The sequence below is a fragment of the Rhagoletis pomonella genome, unplaced genomic scaffold (genome assembly GCF_013731165.1).
Source record: "Rhagoletis pomonella isolate Grant_MI unplaced genomic scaffold, Rhpom_1.0 Rhpom_scaffold_00013, whole genome shotgun sequence".
Taxonomy (NCBI): domain Eukaryota; kingdom Metazoa; phylum Arthropoda; class Insecta; order Diptera; family Tephritidae; genus Rhagoletis; species Rhagoletis pomonella.
In genome coordinates, this window is record NW_023458567.1 from 7,644,805 (window position 1) to 7,662,789 (window position 17,985).

The window sequence follows — 17,985 nt, forward strand, 5'->3', positions numbered from 1 at the left end:
AACGATTTTTTTTTATGCATTTCAAATGCCAAATTCGCCAAAAATTTTACCAATTAGTCAAACTCGTGAATTAAAAAAACAATTTTTCCAAAACCAAAAAAAAATTAAAAAATGTAAAGAACTTAACGTACAATTAAAAAATACTACACTTTTGCGAAAAATATTTTTTTAAATTTTTTTCAATTGGCAAATTTGTTAAAATATTAACAAATGTAATGGTATCGTTATACAAAATTTCACAATTTGAAAGTATTTCGGAATTAAAAAAACTTAAAAGTTAAAAAAATCAAAATTTAAAAAAAAATTTTTAAAATATCAATGTTAACAGGGTATTCAGTATTAAAAAAGAAATATTTTTGAATTCTTGATTTATTTTATTTGTATTCAGTTTATATCAGATGGAAATTTCCTTAGCACTACTGATAGAATCTTGCAAGATTCGTCAATAATTTAAGCTGGAAAAACTAAGAAATTTGCAAAAATCTTCATAGTGCGAACAAAACTAAAATTTCATTTCACTGCCTACTTTACATTCATTCCCTTCTCCCTTACTTGGCTTCATCACTGTATGCTCAACATTTTTCAAATTGGAATTTACGACCAATAATGTTGCTTGTATTGTTGCGAAATTTATCAGGTGCTTTTCCCGCTTTTCTTTCTCCATTTTATTGCTGCTGACTGCAACACAAAATTATTTGCATACTTTTAGCTGTTCCTTTATTTGTTGTTGCACGTGGGTTTCCACTTGAAACTGATAACATAAAATTTGTTTGTTTTGAATTTGTTTCGAATTGTGATTAATGTAGCTAATTTATTGTTCGCATGTGAATGAGAATATATGTATCGTTGAAAAATTTTCACTTCGGTAGAGTGGAGGAATTTCAAGATAATGTAAATTTGACTATTTAAAGGCAAAAGTACAGCAGAAATGTAATAAACTCATGGCCAAAATTAGTTATTAAAATACCAGTTTATTGGAAGAAAAGTTGGAAGTATTTAAGCATTTCGTAAGTAACTTTTGCGTTTACCTTCCTTATCTATTAATTTACTTATTCTTACTATACGCGCTATTCGCTCTTAAGTCTGATCTCAACTGTGAACATTTCCCAAGTAATTGATTGTCGTGTAATCCTTGGCCATTGCCTTCTTTAATACCAGCGATTTTCTCAAGCTACTTTTGATTCGCTTGGGGAAAAAGAAGGTGGAGTTTACGATGACACTTAAATAATACAACCCTTTTACGCTTAATAACTACTGCGTTACCGTGATAGCAACTTAGTTTGTCACTTGTTGTGCGAAAAGAAGATAAAAAACTTTACTTGGTTATTCGCGCTCATAGCTTGAAATAAGCGCCCACCTGCTGACAACTGAGTCTCCCTTTTCTGCCTCATGCACTTCTGTCAATTAAATGTTAAGGTTTATAATAATTAAAAGTGTTGTCAGCTGCCCGTGTTGGAGGTAAAATTCTGGCGCCGGACAGAGAAGCAGTGAAGAAAGGTGTAGAAAGATGTGAAAGTGTGCAGAAAAGAGCAGTAATATAAATGCATAAGAAATGTTCGCACTGACAACTTAAATAACCAACAGCTGACAATAAAAATGTCAACATTGCAATGCGAAACAGCTTAGATGAGCAGAGTTAGTTGTTAAAGGTGAAAATCACAGTCAGTGGTATGAGGGACAGTTCATAAGCTCTCCAGCTTAGGTGTCATTCAATAGCTTAGCTCTAAGATACATACCAACTTTTCGGACGAGTTAGTTTAAATAGCAAGGGTTTCTAAGCGGAATTTCCGGTTCTGACTCAGATAAAATATCGTGCTGAGTATGGCAGAGAAATATTTGTTATTTCTTTGGCGCATTTAGTAACATAAAATATTGTCCCTTTTGTAACTTTTTCCATCGAAAATGAGATGAGAAGTTCACCAAACGCCCTCATGGTTATATCAGCTTATGAGGCTAGTGAGTCAGCTAATTCCAAAAGTGTTGCCGATCGTCAATCAAGTTTCCGAGCTAGTGCCGATAGAAGAAGTAGACTGTGAGGTAATCGATTTCAGTTCACTTCTGCTTTGAAAACTTGCAGAAAGTGACGGATGCCGAACTTGGTGTTCATCATTGGGATATATTGGAGGAAAAGTATATTTAGTACATAGAAATAGTTTTTGTAAGACCATTTACATCGAATACCTCCATCCTTTCCCCACCTAACCACTGCCCTATTGGCTTTAAAATCTAGCAATAAATTAGGGTAGCTTGTGAAGCTTTTTAGCCTGATGATTGCATAAATTTTCATTTTATTTCAGGAAGGCGGAGTTCAGCACCTAAGGTGTTCGTTTCTTAGCTCTATATCCTTTCACATCACATCGGGTGGAATATTTCAGGTTTTTCCCCGAATCCAAGGCGCCTGTGTTGCTATAAGAACTGTCTTTTTAGGCACAGAAACAAAATAAGTATATTCGGTAAGCCATTTCCGTGCACTCAGAGACTCTAATGCCAAAGGTGGATACTGATCAAGTCATGTGACCAGACGGTAGGAAGTCTGAGCTCTAAAGCTTGGCTCAGTTCCAATACTTTCGAGCTTCGAAGCTCATGTCCTTGCTCGTGGTCAGATTTGGTCTTACTTGTCCTTAATATGATGTTTAAAATAGGGTTTGGCACTTCGTCTCATATTGTTATATAGTTCCCTTGGAAGTTCCTTTGTCTTTTCATGGCAAAGGTCCCATGTCTATCGATGCTCATCAAACCCACAACATTTGTTCGTGGTCAAATAAGGCACCTTCTGTTTTCTACATACTTGGGTAAAACACAACTATCATGGTATTAAAGTTTATGGACGACCGACTGCTATCTAAATTATTTTTAGTTTTTTTTTTTAGTTTTCCTTAGTTTCTTGAAATGGAAGTTATCGATAGAGAGGCAATCTCAATCGAATTTAAGCTTTTATTCAAACAAACAGACCATTCGAAAAATGTTGCAGCTATTCGACGGAACATGGAGCAATCTGTCTAATTATAATTTGACCAAACATATCTGTCAAAAGAACAAAAAATATGCTCAGTTTTTCAATGGCCATAAATTTATCCCCGGTTTTTTAATTACCATTTTTAGTCTACTTTATGTTCAGGTTTTTAAAGCACCCTAAAATTAGATAAGTGGTTTTTTTTTTTGACTTGCCAAAAATCTATGCCCAGTTTTTAAAGGCGTAAAAATGTCTGACCAGATTAAAAAAAAACCCAAAATTTATGTTCAATCTTTAAATAAGCAACACATTTTATCCAGATCTTAAATTAGCAAAAAAAACAACATAACAAATTATGTTTAGTTTTTAAGTAAACAAAAATTTCTGTCCGGGTTTTAAGTGATCATAAATATATGTCCGGGTATTAAAAGACAGAAAATGTCATATGAAAATTTACTTATGGTGATTTCGTTTCTACCAAAAAATGACGCCTTTTGATTGCCCCTTTCACTTTTCTTGTTCGATTTTAAATTAAAGGCAAAGGGTGAGAAAATTGTGTGCCTTATTAAGGGTTCAGAGTAACATCAAACACTTTTTGCATCGGGGAAGGGCAAAATTATAAAGATCTACCAAGAAGTCAACAATACAAAGATCTACCACAAGTAGATACACCATCGTTCTAATAAAATGAAGTACAAACTAAAGAAAAATCTGTAAATTTTCTGATACATATTTTTAGATATTCAATTAGTCACAGTTGCGCTCATATAAAACCTGAGTAACTAGACAGTAAAAATATTAAAAGCATACGCCATTTAAGCAATTCATTGAAGTAAGACATACGAATAAAATTACCTTGAGTGCTTACATTTACGACCTTTTTCCGAATTAAAATTCAACATTGTATTTGAATGAGATTTTTGCACCTTATTTTTGGTATAGGCGCGGAGGAAATTAAATTTTCCTCATACTAAAACTGACAGAGTACAAGGAAATGTGGGCGAAGATGCTTGCGCTAGATGTCCAGTTGGAAATATGAAAGTTAATATAAATACACATGTAAAATTGTGCAAACAGAGTACCTTTGCAAATACTATGAGCGTAGGAGAGATCGCGGACATAAGAAGCTCTCAACACAAGACATAATAAGTAGAAAAGCATCGAAATTACCTTTGTCGAGCAACACTGTAGTCTTTTGGGCTATTGAGCCGTCGATTTTTTTCAGGTGGCCGTCGAGTTCTTTTAGACTTTGAAAAACAGGTATGGGTTCCTCAAACATAGACATAATTTAAATTTTTTCTTGATAAATCTTTCGTTGTATCTAAAAAGTCGGTCTGAAGGCAGTATTTGTCGTCTTATTTAGGTTGGGACGAACCCAATAATTCGATTTTATGAATTGCGCTAACGTTTTTTCGTTGCTCTCTTAGAGCTCTAATACCCTTAGATAAATACCTAAGTATATCACTTTTTAGACCGTCGTGAAAGTCATCCCTTCTCCTACTAGACTTATCGTGTTTCCATCCTTCGACCGTTACTTTTTATATAAACTACTTAAGGGTTGGTCTGCATATCGCGTAGAAAGGAGGTTTTTCGTCTAAATATCTCCCACAGAGATTGGCGACAGTCCAGTGCCAATTCGGGTTCGCACATGGTCCCGAATTGCTCCAAAACTTCAATTATTGGTCAGAATTATTGGTGCATAAACGAGGAAGTCCACATATCCCGACTCAGACTGCTCGTCGCTATAAGTTTTAAGACAGTGACCAGAGGTTTCAGTTTTCAGAGATACAGTTTTCCAGTTGTTCATGCACTCAACATTTTTTGACGGAGTTTCCGAAAAAAAAACCACCCAAGAAGTCAGTAGTCGATAGAGGTCTAGCTACGCAAACATATAAAAACCACGTCCGTCTTTTCTCGTTATCCGGAATAGACTTTCTTTTTCGCATAATTTCCTACTGGGCACTCCGAGCTCCCAAGCTTGCATGCATAAAGGATATGCGATCACGCAAAAGACATAAACAACTTTGAATGCGAGCAAAAGCGCGTCGCATAACCAACAATGTAACGTTGAATGCTTTGAATGTTGTGAAACATAAAAGCGAATGAATGTACGGAGGTGAATAATGAAAATAAAACAATAATAAGCAAAGCATGAAGCTGCGCTTACCCTGTTTGCGGAAGGTAGAAAATGTATGACAGATTGCTGCAATGGCATAACGACATCGACTAGAGCAGAGCGTGAGCCAGTGGAGGGAGCCTTGTAATCGCACCCGCTACACATGTGAGCGAGTACGTGGCGACAGCAAAACTCATTACAAAGCCAAAAACACCTGCGTGCGTGCGGAAACGGAAGCTGGAGCTGGTACTCGCACTGACACTGGCACTATAGCTGAAGCTGCAGCGTTGAATGAATGGCATTCAAGTGCCAACTGACTACAATGAACGTTGAAATATATTATCGCATGCCATTGCTGTTTGCTATTGTTGTAGTTACATTAAAAATAGCATTTCGTCATTTGGTAGCGTGACTGTGACCGTAGAGTTACAGAAGAGGAATACAACTGACGAGCGCGCGCATTAATGTCAGTGCCAGTGGAGAGGAAGAACGAGACCACAGCCGAGCTCTTATGTATTTAAGTACCAGTTGGGCCGATGGATCCCCCCTTGCATCCAACGTAGGCTATATTTTATTGTGCACAGGTATAAATAGGGAAACACTCATCATAAACACTTGCGTCGCTGTCGCACAAACGTCATCAAGAGCCGCCAAGCAACAAAGCATGCCAAGCGGCAGGTAGGGTAAATATGTTGCAGAATGTCGACAGGATGCTCATGTGACCAGACGCATGTCCTCTGCATGTAGATGTGTCTGTGTGTTTTTGTTTGAGAAAATGTAGTAATTTGTTTAAATGGCAGGCTGGCCACTTCTGGCGCTCATTTCCTCACACGTAGGTACACCAACCTTTGTCTAATAGGGATTTTCCACCTTCTATCACCCACATATTCGTCTAACAGTACCTGTTGGCGCGCGTCACGTTTGGTCATAAATGTCATGCGGAATTAATCTGAGAATTTCAATCAAATATAATCACAGTGAAACATAAAATAAGGTGATATATGGATAGCGCTGTTGCAATTTCTGCAGGGCGAATGTGAATGGTGCTGGTGTCTGACAAAAGGTGTTTGAGTTAAGTTACTTGGAACAGCTAAAAATCGAGGCAGAAGAAAATGTTTTATGATAAAATGCTTTCACTGAAAATAATTCAGGATTCCTTTTTTGGTGTTGGATGAAAACCTACACTTCTTTTTAATAGCAAGTGCGCTGAACATAGATTTTTTTTTACTAAAAACTTACAAATATCCGGCGTTCACTTTCCTAGCGGAAAATGCTGAGTGGTTACTTAATATTCACTGATGTCTTCAAATTAAAAAGAAGAGATTCGGTATTTAAAGTTCTCTGATGAATCAAATACATACATTGGTATAGAATTCCTCGACTTCTACCGATAATTATAATAGCGGTGACACTCGACGACGTAGCGAAAACGTAGGTTGACGTATGGACTGCCACGTTCTCCGAGTTAACGTCGTTGACTAAATGCTCTACAGATCGGTCCCATTAAGTAGGGGACTGTGTTAAAGCGAGTTAAGATGTGATTCCGGTCTTACGTCGGTATTAACTAACTCGAAAGGTAGCAAAGAATTCTGTAGATCCTTACGATCTCCAAATGGCTGATTTTACTAAATCCTGAGATGTGTTGCTCAACTAGGAAAGTAATTGATTCTCCTATCCTCTATGATTTCTTTTTCGGTCGACTTTTGATTGCAGGTTGTCTCTAATATCGTATTAACAGATACATAAATGTGTTGTTTAGTCTCTTCAAATGTTCTTGCATGTATACCCTGCTGAGGCGTAAAAAACGGAGCCTAAATTTTTTCCTCCAGTGAGTAAGTAAGTTCTATTCTAAGAAAGGTCCTAATGTAATTGAAGGGTTTGGTTGAGCCAGAGGTACTGGAGAGCCTTAGCCGCTTAGGCTCGCTAGCATTATTATACGTCGCTTGCAGACCTTCTGGGGTCAAGCTGCTGTGGTAGGATACTTCGTTAGGAGTGCGCTAGAGTTTTGCTTAGCCTGTTGCCGATGTTGGCTGACGAACAGAATGCTTTTCGGATTCTCTAACAGCTAATATTAAGCCTGGGGAAATGGGTTTTATCCGAGTGTTAGTTTGAGCTTTTTTCTTATCACCCAAGCGACTTGGATGAACATTATGTTTAATGTAGCTTTGGAGAGCCACCAGCTCTTGACCACTCACCCGTAGATATTTTGTTGTCGTGAAAGGTAGGGGAGAGGAGTCCGTACTGGACTTCCAGCCAGCTAGTGATAGAAGAGTTCGTTCTGAGCCTAAAACAATTCGTTAATATTTGGGAGCCCTTTGCAACTTCTCTCTAGTTGATTGATATCATGTGTCGTTGTTTTTGAAGCAATGGTATGAATAGTCAATAGAACGTTCAGGTTTAGTAGCATCCAAGTGGATGTGGCATGCTTGTACTTAATGCCTTCACAATAGGTTTTATATTTGCGGGTTCGGAGCGCCACACAGGTGAGATGAAATCAGTCGTATACGGAGTAAATAATCAGGAGAAACTATGGCCTATGGCAGCGCCGAAAGATGTGGTAGGATGATCGCCCCTCTTGAAAGCGAAGGGGTAGACGAGAGACTCCGTTAGACTGCTGTCAGAAGCCGTATATTGTACAATTAGGCAAGTACGTAATGTAATCAAAGAAATTGATAATTTCACGCGCCCCTGGGCTAGACATGTAGTGTCTGTTGAAAATCTTGGATGTTTTTAGTACATACTTGTACTAATTAGTAGTTGAGGCTAGCTCCTAAGAAGTTAGGGCTCGAGAGCAAGCTCTATAACATTCGCACTGGCTTCCCTATCCAAGAATTCCCAAAATCGAACTTTAACTCCATTTCTCAAAAACCAAGAGGTAGTCAGAATCAGTAAAAATAAAAAGTTTAAAAATGTCTCACCTCAAAGCCTTTCACACGTTGCCATACTTATGCATCAATATTTTAAATCCTTGCACATACAGGCACTGACTGCAGCCAGCCCCACTCCAGAAGTCTCGAACACATGCCATAACGTCGTCACATATGGATGTGTGCGACCAAACGTATAAACCCATTAAACAATACTGTTCAGACCGAAGGACACAAGGATCTAGAGAAAAACAGACAACGTTGAACAAATATCGTTGATGTACTGAAGAGGCAAATAAATGCCAACACACCAGCAGAGGCATAAACAGAAGAGATATTGAAGTTTGAGCTGAAGTTGTAGTCGAGATTGGTCGTCAGTGTTTGTAGTGTAGCGCGATGGTTGGCAAAACGGAAGCATATCCTCGGCCAGCTTTAGCGTGCACACCTGTACAGGAGACAAATCAGTGAAAGCACATATGAACATGCATACGGACGTGTAGTGAAGTGAAGTGGGCAGACATAGCGAAGTAAAGTGCTTGGCCGGCAGTGAATGGGGCTCTTACTGGCTGAGTACGTCAGTGAGGTTGAGCGCAGAAGATGTTGTTGGCTGCTACCCGCTGGCTACCAGGAATTTATGTGACCGACGTACGTGCTAAATGAGAAAGTCAAGAAGTGAGAACCTATATCGCTGCCAACTCGGAACGACAGTAGTAATCATGGAGTCACAGAGCTTCAAGGCTACGCTGATGTATATACATACATTCCTATCAATGCTGACGCTGTATGCGAATACGGATGCGGATACGGATGCTGATGTTGATTATGGATGATGACGATGGGACAGCCAGGTGCTGGCGATGATGGGGAGTGTGATGTGTGCGTGTAGCTCAAGGTGGTGTGGTGTCACAGCTGTTGATGATAGCTGCTTTAGAGGCACCTGAGATTGATGTGAAATTGGATTTATGTGAACAACAGCTTCAGCAGCAATGGCAATTGTATTTACTATGTCGAAAATATCTGTTGTCCGAAAATGTTTTGCTGACAAAAGCCTATGTTATCGCTTTTTTGTTTATATTTTTCGGTTGCCCATTGAGAGGTGTCCATTGCGTGCAATTGACAATTGGCTATGTTGAAATGCATTGAATGAATGACTGGTACTCCGCCGGGCTGCAATTGAACGCAAGCAAACAATGCTAAATTCAATAACAAAAACCATTTGAGCAAAGAGTGAATGCAATACTCGTACAACTTTGAGAGGGTTTTGTTTTGGGGGTATAGGCAGACCGAGAGTGGAAAACATCAACGATTTGTGCAATAATTTGCCAGCTCCACGCTCGTCAACTCCTCTACCTAGGCTCCAGGCCAATGTCTACATACTTTTTCCTGCACATTTACAAAAATTCCAAAACGTTTTCCACTTGCCGTCTACAGGCGAAATGCTTGGCCATAAATAACGTTCTCGCACACACCCGCAACACCAGCACAGGCTGCAATGGCTATATAAAAGACTTGTAAAGTACAGAAGACTATTTGGCTGACTCAATAGCTGGCTTGCTGGTCTTGGTTTGCCGATGCGAAATGGACATCTTCAGTAGCACAGCTTCACCGGTAAGATATGTGAGCATCACTGCACAAACACTCCACACATGGTTTTGCCAGTTTATCTGCCGTCTAAGTGAATTTAATGGCATTTAAAGTTGCATAAAGTTGCAGGTGCAACAGTGCATCAGCGTGTGAATTTCAGATTTGTGCTCGTAACTTACCAGTGTAGCGCCGTTGCTGCTGACTGGGAGAAGGACGAGCGAGTCGGGAGTCAAATAATCACAGCAAATAAACATATCACAGCTGATGAAAAGCAGTTTTTAGTTTAAATGAAGCGTTTCAGCGTAATTTTTGGCAGCAAAGTGGAATGCGTGGCGCTGTGAGTCGTCAGTGATTTAAGGTGTAAAAAAAGTTGGATAAGGTACGAAAAATGGCGTGTGAATTTAAATGGAACGTAGTGAGATGAAATTAAGTTAAATACGGTAGGAATGCTAATGTTGAAGTTGAATTTTTAGTGAGCTTAAAGCGATCTGATCAGTGGCGGATCCAGCGGGAGGGTTTTGGGGGTTAAACTACGTGTCAGTCAGTGACGGACCCACGGGGGTATTTTAATATGGCGCATATGTATGTATAATATGGCGTCTATGTATTAAAAAACCCCCCGTGGGTCCGCCACTGACTGATACGTAGTTTAACCCCCAACGGTGAATTAAGTGACAAGTGAGCTTTAAAGAAGTAAAGTGAAAAAAAATGGTGGAAAGTGGAGTAAACAGTTGTTCTCCAAGACAAGAATGAAAGAAATAAAAAAAAAAAATTAGCTGACTCACCATAAAATTCCCTTATGAATTATAAGATTTTTACTCATCCGCAAGAGGGTACGAGTATTAGTGATTGAAAGTGTTTGAAAACAAGTGCTCTGAGTTTAGTGATGAATTGGTTGAATGAAAAGAAAATTAAAAATTTATTCGAGGTGAGCTGCTGCGCTATAAAGAAATGTCAAAAAAATGAAAATAAAATAAATATAAAGAAAAAATTGGATTTGCCCACGTAGAAATTTAATCGCTCTATTAGCTAAACTTATGTAAAGTTCTATAGGTGCATAGACGCCCTAATTTTTTAATGTGAAAAAAGAAAAGCAGGGAAACGAGGTTCTTAAAGATCGAAATCTCATTGGCTCAAGAAATAAGGTCATAGTTGTTCCACGATAGCTTGAAGCTGCCCATTCCGAATAGCTTACACGATGTACTCAGCTGGTTACACCCAAAATGTCTAAATCTTAGCATCCCAGAGTATATAGGGAGGGTGAGATAACAACATATTCAAGACGGTTGGCAATGGAGGGATAAGACAGGTTTAATGTCACTAAGTAGTTGTGCTTTGGTTGTTTCAAGGAGGTTCTTTTACGTCACCTATTCAGGTGTGGTAGAGAAGCAAGAAATAAGAGAATCGCTACATGCTTTCTAGGTACTCTCAAAAGTAAATTTTTCATTCGTAATTATTTAAAAGATGTACCCAAGAGGTGAGATCCACGCTGGCTATAGTTTGGCCAGCGAAGTGCAACGCGGATGGGTAGAATGAGATGATTCAACCTCAACATCTTCAAAACGTTTGGTATAGCAGAGACTTGTAGCCTGATCCCTATAGCGTGAATTCTCTTCGGACAGTGACCGACTAAAACTCGGAATTAAAATCAATAGTTGTGGTTTTCATGGCTAGTTAAAGTTAGTTTAAATTTCCGAAAAGGGCCCAGTCCCAAGCAGTAGCAAACCCCTCTTAGATTGAGGACAACATGAATTCTGCCTACCTGCAGCCCCACGAAGCCTCCCAGTCATTGTTGAGCGAAATATTCATAAAGTTTATAATGATGGAATCGATGGTGATAGCACCCTGTTTAAGCAAGGGATCAGTATTGGGGTTGTCAGTACTCAGCCTCAGGGAACTGTGGCGTACTATCCTGTGTAATGGAAAAGGCATTCAAGTGTGAATCTCTACCTAAAACCTACAGTTGGCTTTAAAGGCTTCCCCGCAGATAAAAATATTAAGGGACGCTAGGTTTAGGAAGACATCCAGAGCAGCCCCAGGTATTGTAGGGAAAGCTCCCGTATAGTACACTGCAATCGTTATTTTAAGTTTGGCAAGTAGATTTCCCACGCTATTAGTTGAGAGTCTGCTCCACTACACCACAATATTCCTCTAAGTAACATACCCCACGCTTTACCAAAGACCCTTTACATTATCATAACGCTGTTAAGGATTTGGGGGTCGTTTGCTCAACGTGAGACTGCCATACAAGTTTGACTTCTAGGATTACACCTGAATATTTTTCTAACCTTAGAACCTAGGCTTAAAGTTCTCTACAGCCCATTCGTGTCCCCTTAATCATAAAGTTCTTCGAACATAAATTCAGCTACTATTTTTAACTTATTTTTATGGCCTCTGACACACCCTGTGTGACTTAATAATAGAAAATACCTTGACATTTACTCTTTTATACGAATGTAAAAGAGTGAACCCACTCACAGTTTCATGCGCTCACTAAAGAGCACTCGATTGCATGGCGTGCTCGTAGCCAAGCCTCTAACTAGCACGTCACAAGCACGCCACTAAATAGTTTGACGCAATAAAAAGCCCATCGCTGGTACTCGTAAGTGGCATGATAGTATGTAATTGTATGAATGATGTTTTCTTTTTCTTCTATCGATGACCTCAAAAGAGTATGCATTCCAAATTGTTGGCGCTCTAAAATGAGCGAAGAGTACGAAAATTCGCATGCCACACAAGTAAGGTAAAAATAAAAATAAGGTGTGAGGTAGTTAGGTGTAGGTGTGCTTGTGTATTCACTTCGTGGCTGCCACTCTGTTGGTGCCACAACTGGCATTCGCATGGGCATGGCTCGCCGACGACTGCATGCACTGTAGATAAGAGTGGCGGTGTGTAGGTTAGTGTGTGTCGCTTGATATCCACTACTGTGTGTATGCTGAGTTTCTGCTCACTGTTGCTTCGGTAGCGGCTCATACGTTACATACGGCAGTGATGATAGAACTCATCGTTGTTGGGGAAGAGCAGTTTTTCTGCTGTCATCTATCAGTGAAGTTGTGTTTTTGGTATCGTCGTCGCGTTGTCGTTGCCTTTGCCTTAGCCATCGCCTTCGCCGCCGTGTAATTATCTTTTTGTCCATACGATTGGGCTGGATTTTATTTTCGATTTGTGTTTTATGCTAATGATCGTTTCGGTGTTGAAATATAATTTGTAATATAATTTTATTGCGTTTAGTTTTGTGAAAAAAAAATCGCGTTTTCATGTAAAGTGAGAACGAGAAGAAAGTTTAAAAAGTATTGACCAACAGTGTTCGACGTTCGGAGTTTTGAATGTTCGCGAAAAATTCACAGCAGCAGCCACAAAAACAGCAAAAATGTATGTAAGTGCAGTGAGTGGTGTATGGTGGGAGAGGAGCGTTAACTAGTTAAAAGTTACAAAGTGCATTGACGTACAGCGAGTAGAATGTGGCATGCATTTACATGAAATTTTACATATGCACACATGCATATGTATGTATTTACATAAGTACATACACAAAAATTTATATGCTTTGCATACCGACTTACATCAGTTCGCATACCGTTTGTAAGCGGCGCCGTGAAAAGCAAAAAAAAAACGAGATTCTCAACTCGCTCTTGTAACGACAGACGAAAAGTCTGCTTTCGAGACAGCTGCTAGCCTTAGCGCGTACATACATACATATGTGTGGCAAATAAGTTGTGCCGTTTCGATGTGAGGCTTGTGAAAAAACGCAATTCAATCGCTGTGAATTCTACAAAAAAATTTCCTTAACAAATGCTCAAATAAAAACACTGAAAAAAAAAACTTGCGAAAAATCGAATTTCGTTGCGTGGAAAAAGAATTGTGTGTGTATGAATGACAACGAAAATTAACCAACTCCCAACTTTCTTTCTTGACGTTTTCGCAAATACAACATTAGCAGCAGCGACATCAACAACAATTAAAGTATGTAATAGCAACTGCAAAGCCACCTGCTGGCACAGCCCAACCGTCCAAGCGCTGAAGCAGCCAGCTGGCCACCCACAAAATAGCTGAGAGAGCGAGCGAGAAAGCGAGTAGTTGGGAGAGAGCATGCCGAGAGAGCGTTTATGCAAATAAACAAAAAGGGAAGGTAGGGAGTAAAATGTGTGTAAATATTAGGAGCGTTGCTTGGGTGAAGAAATTGCTGCATTGTAATTTGCATTGTAAAGTAAATTAGAAAAACTTATAGAGACGGTGTTAGGACAAAGCAGGAAATTTTTATAAAGAAAGTTACTGTAGCTTATCTGTTACGCCCTAATGGATTTTTAGCAATCCCGCCGTATTTGTGGCTGGCGCACATCGGTAGGATTGAGAGACAAGAGTTTCAAGCCACGAAGAATCGAACAAAGAGCCGCCATGACCAATCTACGGACTGGTAGGACTCACTTTCGATTTATGTTCCGACCAAGATCTGAAATAAAGCTTCATTCTAATTACGGTCATTTTTGCCTTTCGATTGCGGCTTAAAACTGTCCCTTCATTTGTGTAGCAACGTCAAGACGCATACCACAAATTAGTTTCACAAGTTGGCGTAATGTGTTGAATGCTGTTTAGCCGATATATTTCCTAATCCCACCTCCGTTCCTGGGAGTCAGAATAGTCTCATGCATACATCGAAGATTTCTCTGTTATCGCAACATGTTCATTATTGAGGTGACGCAACTTGCAAGCTTCCTCCGCCAAGTTCTGGGTCAAATTGTCGACAAAAAAGGTAGTAGATCTTCGACAAGTTCGACAACAGAAACTTGGTAGTAAAGTCCTTACCGCCTTTCTTCCGCCTAATCCCTATAACCATGACCTAATAGGCATAATGCTACCGGCGCCACGTTATGAGGAATTTCAGTAAACTGGAAGCGGACACATTTAGCTCAGCATGCGAAACATCTTTTGAACCGCTGCTGGCGTCTGCAAGAATTAACCCTTACAGAATTAGGATTCATGTTTTATATGTGTAGCATGTGGTAATGGTCTGCACAACACTGCGCATCTGTTTCCAAGCCATCAGTTGTCACTGGACGGAATATAGTTGCAATTTCGGTAGCCGCAATTCGTTGTGTTATTCTTTATCCTGCGCTGAAATTGGGCTCCAGCAAGAAACAAGGTAATCCCTTCGCCTGGGGGATACACACAGCAAACTCATTTCTTATACAGTTAGACCAGGCAGAATTGGTTGTCACAGTCATTTGCTCAGCATGCGAACCAGCCTTCACAAAATAGTAATTTTTTAAGCATTAGATGCCAAAGGTATTCCGGACCAAACTGAGGAAAACTGCAATGACTAGGCTTAAACCACCAATAAATAATGGGATGAGAGCTACTATGCAGCATTTGGAAACTATGCTTTTGTATCTGTATGAAAACGAGTAGCCACTGCCTCTACTTTTGGTTTCCAAATGAGATATTTCATCTGCTAACCTTCAAATCTGATAATCAAGAAAACATCGAAGTCTTCTTTTTAAATCCTTTTTTTTTTGTTTTTTATGGGGCACTAGGTCACAGTCGCCGAAGTATCGTTCTGAATGGTCCTGAGTTCAAGGGTGTTTCAGAGACCCTGAGGCAATTTCATAGTCTCAGATTTGTCCACACTTAACTCTTCTATTATAATCAATTAGCTTTGGCTTGATTGGATTGGTCCAGCGACCGCAACGCTCAAAGTGAGAAGTCCGTCAAATCCGGAGAACTGCGGGCTATTTAAGCAGAATAGATCCAACCATGAAACCCAGTATCCCACCTACATATCTGACACCAGCAGCATTTTGAACACAAATCTGGAACCTCTTGTCAAATTGCCAGAGTACTGTGGCTATCCATGACTGTCGCCCAACTGAAGAAATTGCATGGAATGAAAAGAAGACTAAAACACCTTCTTTTTCACTGCCGGTCAACAGCCTAAGAGGGGATTCAAAGCCCTCTTAGAACAGCCTAATTGTTTTAGGGGAGCGTGGATGATTGTAACCTCCATGCGGTATCACAAAATACCCCGAGTTTTCATGACTCCTAACTTAGATCTAACTTTCCTCCCGTCAAGGATGATTTTTCTCATACTGTTTTTCCAGATTTCAGTACTCAAAGCAACGAGGCAAAGAGTTTAAAACCGTTTAGGGACAAGTAATATGTATGCGAATAACGTGATAAAACAATGCACAAAAAAATTAAAAAATGTTAAATACAAAAACTGATCGGAGTAAAAAAATATTAAAATTGACACATGCGATCCAGGAAAGCAATAATAATAAATATACATACATATATAATGAGACAGTAAGAATAAAATATGCGCTAAAAATAAACGATGAATAATGCAACACATCAACAGAAAAATACAACAATATCTAAAGCCAACACCAAGTGCGCGAATTTTAATACGCGCTGTAATAAATTCAGTTGAATATTTGCTTAAAAAAATACTTGTTATCACCCAAGCGCAGCGTGCAGAGTTCAAAGCCTCGAACACAAACCGGCTCACCACACCACTCCCAAGCATTAAATCAACAGATTCGTCGGCCAACAATAGCTCGGTGGCTCCCCAACTGGTGGATACAGTGCCCAAAAGAAAGTGCGTTTACGCATCGCTTATTAAATGCAATTATTCGTTTTGTTGTTTCAATAACTAAAAACAATAGCTGGACAAAACAAAAGTGAACAATTCGCCGTTTGATAAGTGAAATTCCCACGTTTAGAGGCAGTGTACGGTGTATTGCACCCACTCTCTCGTGGTGCAGCATACATGTTTTTTTTTGCCTAGGCAGTGCGCGCTCACTACAACCTACTCAACTACTCGCGCTCTCTTTCTCTCTCTCTCAGCTCGTCTGCCGCTCTTTTCGCGACGCACACGCTCTAACAATTTGGCTTCTTTTCCCTGTCCCTCAACAGCACAGCTGCTTTAGCATCATCATCGCCGCTTTTTCGTTTCCCTCCGCTGTAAATTCAACGCTAAACGGCAACATCGCTGCCGTTGCATTTCAATGAGGCCAGCAATAGTAGCAGCGGCGCGGAGCCATTCAGTCTGCACGTTTTCGTTATCAGCCGGGATTAAGGCTTAAGGATTAAAGGTGCTTCAACTGCCTGTGTGTGTGTGTGCGTGCGGAGCAACTGGCGAAGGAAGCGCGCACAAGACGAAGGTGAAGCGGAAGAGCAAAGGTAGTAAAAAAAAACAAGTGGCAGTAGCAGCATCTTCAGCATAAACCGAGACTCAAACGCACAATCCTACGCTTGCTTAACATACAAGTGCATACATACAAACTTACATATTACCTGCTTTTGTGCATGCGTTGCTTTATTTTGCCTAAGTAGTCGGCTGTCAAGTAGCAGCCTGACATATTTGGGATTTACAAGACTTCAGTCAAATATCAAACATTGCTACATACTTACAAACTCGTATATATAGTAAATATGTACATGCATATATGCAACTTAGAATAACTTACACATGTGCTCCCGGTTACTATTCCTACTGCGCCGCAACATACTTTTAAGTGGATAATTTACTTTTCTTCTCAAATCTAAATATATGCATATATGCAAGCGGAAGTTAGTTCGTGTTCGTGCCGTACGTATGAGTATGTTTGTAGCTGTGGCTAAAGCCGGCGTCTTTGCAATGCTTGCAAATCTCAACGCTTCCGGTTTCGGTGCGTTGCGATATTCATGAGTAGCGAAAAAAGCAAGAAAGCGAGAAAGGGAAAACTTATATAAAGAATTTTTAAGTTAAAGGTAAGCAAAGATTTCTAAAGTTTTATGTTATATGAAAGTACTTACATATGTATATGTATGCTAAAAAGTCTTTAAAATAAGGTTATAGTACTTTAGCAAAATATGAGGAAGTCTTGCCTTTCTTTTCGGGCCTTGAAGTATATATTTGCCTTTGAGTTTTATGATTCTTGAGACTCGAATACCGATTCCTCTAGGAAATACCCGTACGTTATCATTGGCCTTCCGTTTTGTGGGGAATTATTCTCTAGGAATGAAAGAAAATAAATTTTTAAGTTTCGAATGGTTTTATGTGGTTGCACAGAGAGCGAGAGCTCTCTTTAATCGTCAGTGGTCTAGGTACAAACTTTCCGTTGGTCCATCCAGTGGATACATAGCAATGCTCCTAAGGGGATGGCAGGACTTGCAAGTTGCAACCAATGGTACACGACAAAGATTAAGGGGCAGTCCAAAAAATTCACAACTCCCTCTCGTGGAATCTCTGAGCGGCTACTAAATCTTAGCAGAGAGGGCTTAAGAGCTCTCACCGGATGTCTGACAAGACACTGCAGACTGAGGTACCATCTACACAAAATGGGACTCTCTGAGGAGACGAACTGCAGGTTTTGTGGGCTAGAGGAGGGAACCTCGAGGCATATATTATGCGATTGTCTGCGTATAACTCAACGTAACGATGTTTAATAGTCGAAGGTTCAGCAAAGAAGAAAGAGAGTTCTTTA

The 17,985-nt window shown here is 39.7% G+C and overlaps 1 protein-coding gene across 10 annotated transcripts in view; it reads left to right on the forward strand.

Annotated features, from left to right (window-relative positions):
• Positions 1-12,477: 12,477 nt before the first annotated feature.
• LOC118748707 (uncharacterized protein CG43867) overlaps positions 12,478-17,985 on the forward strand; it is a 348,463-nt gene continuing 342,955 nt past the window's right edge. For 6 of the 10 annotated variants that reach the window (XM_036483336.1, XM_036483337.1, XM_036483341.1 and 3 more), the window contains exons 1-3: positions 12,479-13,483; positions 15,219-15,220; positions 16,433-17,269. The gene's annotated coding sequence lies outside the window, so the exon portion shown is untranslated. Of the gene's footprint in view, positions 13,484-15,218; positions 15,221-16,432; positions 17,270-17,985 lie in introns of all 10 variants that reach the window. The other 4 variants (XM_036483332.1, XM_036483335.1, XM_036483333.1 and 1 more) reach the window with 3 other exon arrangements.